Source organism: Triticum dicoccoides, chromosome 3B (genome assembly GCF_002162155.2).
Source record: "Triticum dicoccoides isolate Atlit2015 ecotype Zavitan chromosome 3B, WEW_v2.0, whole genome shotgun sequence".
NCBI lineage: Eukaryota > Viridiplantae > Streptophyta > Magnoliopsida > Poales > Poaceae > Triticum > Triticum dicoccoides.
The window spans coordinates 443,883,596-443,886,457 of record NC_041385.1 but is presented as its reverse complement, the minus strand read 5'-3'; positions in this window follow the sequence as shown (position 1 = coordinate 443,886,457).

Genomic DNA, 2,862 nt, shown 5'->3' with positions numbered 1-2,862 from the left:
TCCTACACACAAATCTTCCACGTGAGTGTTAGCAACTGCCGTATGCTCCCTCCATTCCAAAATGTAGTGCATATAGCTTTATTGAAAATTCAAATCTCGCAAACTTTTACCGAGTTTTCGTGTACCAAATTGCACATGTAGAATACCTTGTATATATCATTTCATTCATCTTCGAGAGGTAACTATAAAGACGGGGGAGGAGTCTACAAAGAAAGACCATCGTATCACCTGCAGCAATTTCAACCATCCTTTGGTGTGGAGGAATATCATAGGAACTCTATATGATATGATTTTTATAGGATTTTTTACTTTAGAGCCAATTGGTTCATAGGAATAGATTCATATACTCCACATTTCAAAGGAAATAAACATGATATCATTTCTATAGCTTTAGAACCACTTGGTTCATATGAATGGATTCCTGTACTCCCATAATTTCAAAGGAAAATAAACATTAGTGTATATTCAATAGAAAAGTTCCCATGATATGAACCAATTACATCTCTTTTCTAATCCCTCCTCATAGGAATTGAGATACATCTCATCTCTAGATTGAATAGAAAAGTTTCTATGGTGTGAACCAAATGACATCTCTTTTCCAATCCCTACTCATATGAATTGAGATACTCCATGTCATCTCTTTCCCTACAACTTCCATGTATACATCTTCTATTCCTAAATAGCTCGTACAACCCACTAGTAGCTTTTTTCCAAGACATGCAACTATGGCACAAGAACTATATAGTGTGCGAATAACTTTGAAAGATGGTCGCTGGATAAAGCTAATCTGACAGTGCAGAGATGGCAAATCCGAGAACTACTGACTGTTGGATATCATCAACATTCCACCAGATCAGCCACATGTACAATTTAGAAGACTCCGTGGTTGAACTTAAGCATAATGCACAAACCTCAAAACACAAGCACTTCTCCTTTGTTCTAGAATCTTCCGTATCGTAACTGATTTTTTTTCTAAATGAATTGCCATTATTTGTTTTTTACTTTATGCTTTACAATGCACAACCCCATGAATCTTAACATTTTTATAAAACTAATTGATTTTGAATGAGATGAACTATAAGAACTAAACGAACATCTACATCATGCATATATGACTCAAGGCTTTACATGCTATAGTGTGTATTTATTCATAATTTGGTTTTGAAATCTCATGCGTTCAATGCATGTGTACCTTACTAGTTTTGAGTAGAGTAGCAAATTTCACACGGCCTCGGGTATATTACAATGCAGGGCCCATGCATCATTGCCTTTTGGTCGAACCTACGTCCACAATTTTTTGTACATACTATATCTCCACTGGTCCCCGAACCCAAAATGCTTCCTCGTTCCCCTAAAACCAAGTGGCCCACACATATTTAAGGCGTCGACTCGAACTCAATCCCTCTCCTGTTTACTACGACATGGCCCCACACGTCGTAGTACTCCCTCCGTTTCTTTTTAGTCTCCATATAAGATTTGATCAAAGTCAAACCTTGTTAACTTTGACTAAGTTTATAGAAAAAAATATCGAGATTCATAATATGAAATCAATATTGTTAGATGCATCATGAAATTAATTTTCATAGCATAAAGCTTTAGTGTTTAAATGTAGATATTTTTTTCTACAAAGTTGGTCAAACTTTACAAAGTTTGACTTTGACCAAATCTTATATGCAGACTAAAAAGAAATGGAGGGAGTACTCCTACAAACCCTACCGCCGCATGCATCATTGGTTTTTTTTCAAGAGAACGAGGGAGAAGCCGATTTGGAGTGGAGGTGCTTTCAAAAAAATGATCTGTAGTGGAGACCCCTCCCCTAGGGTGCCCTAGGTAGCTGCCGCACACATCATTGGTTTTCTCTTTTCTTTATGCTCTTGCGCCCTAGAGTGAAATGATGGTTGCTTCGTCCGTCCAGCTTAATGCGGGAAAGGTGGGGCTTTGTGATTTGACCCCTCATCGCTCATTTTCTACTACTGCGGCGCTACGACTGGGGTGCCTCCAATTCCAACCGCTGCTCCGAACTATAATTTGGTGCATCGCACGTGGAACAAGATGGTGGATTAGCCACATGTAGGCCAAAGGGGTCCTGTTAAGTGTGTCGCCATTTCGTGTGTGGACTGACCCTGCTTGAGTTGCTACGCCAACATGACAGGAGCAGCCTACCACTTGGTTTTGATCCTTTCTGAATCCTGACTATATTGATATAAAAAGATACGTACTGAACTACCCTTTCTGTCTCATTTTTTTAGACGTCTCGGTTTATAGGGCGTGCAAGTAGTTCTAGGTCATCCATTTGACTAACTAAATATGAGTTACTATGTCACAAAAAGTATATCATTGGATTCTTAAGTGGATGTAGTTTCTAAACATATACTGTTCATCACATATATAGCCAGTTAAATTCTCAACCTAGAACGACGTGCATGCCATGTAAACCAATACAGAGGAAGTATAGTAAAAATGAGGTGATTTTACCGATCGATCGACGAGGGAGCATGGCCTGTCATGCAGTCCCACGTGTCATGATGTACCAAGGTGATGCGTGTGTCCCTCTTGAGGTAGAAGCAATACTATGTGGTTTGAGATGATGGCGAACCGAAGTGTGAAATAATGGTTGCTTCGTCTGTCTGGGAAGGTGTGGCATTGTGATTTGACATCTCATTGCTCATTACTACTACTGGGGCGGTACGACTAGGGTGCCTTCCCCCTACTGTTCTGCACTGTTATTTGGTGCTTGACACATCGACCCGGTTGCTATATGTCCCACATGTCGGCAACAGGAAGTACATAATTCATGAAAGCGAGCGTCGACGGAGGAGTACAAGACACGGCTAGGGTTTTTGTTGCTTCGTGTGATCCATC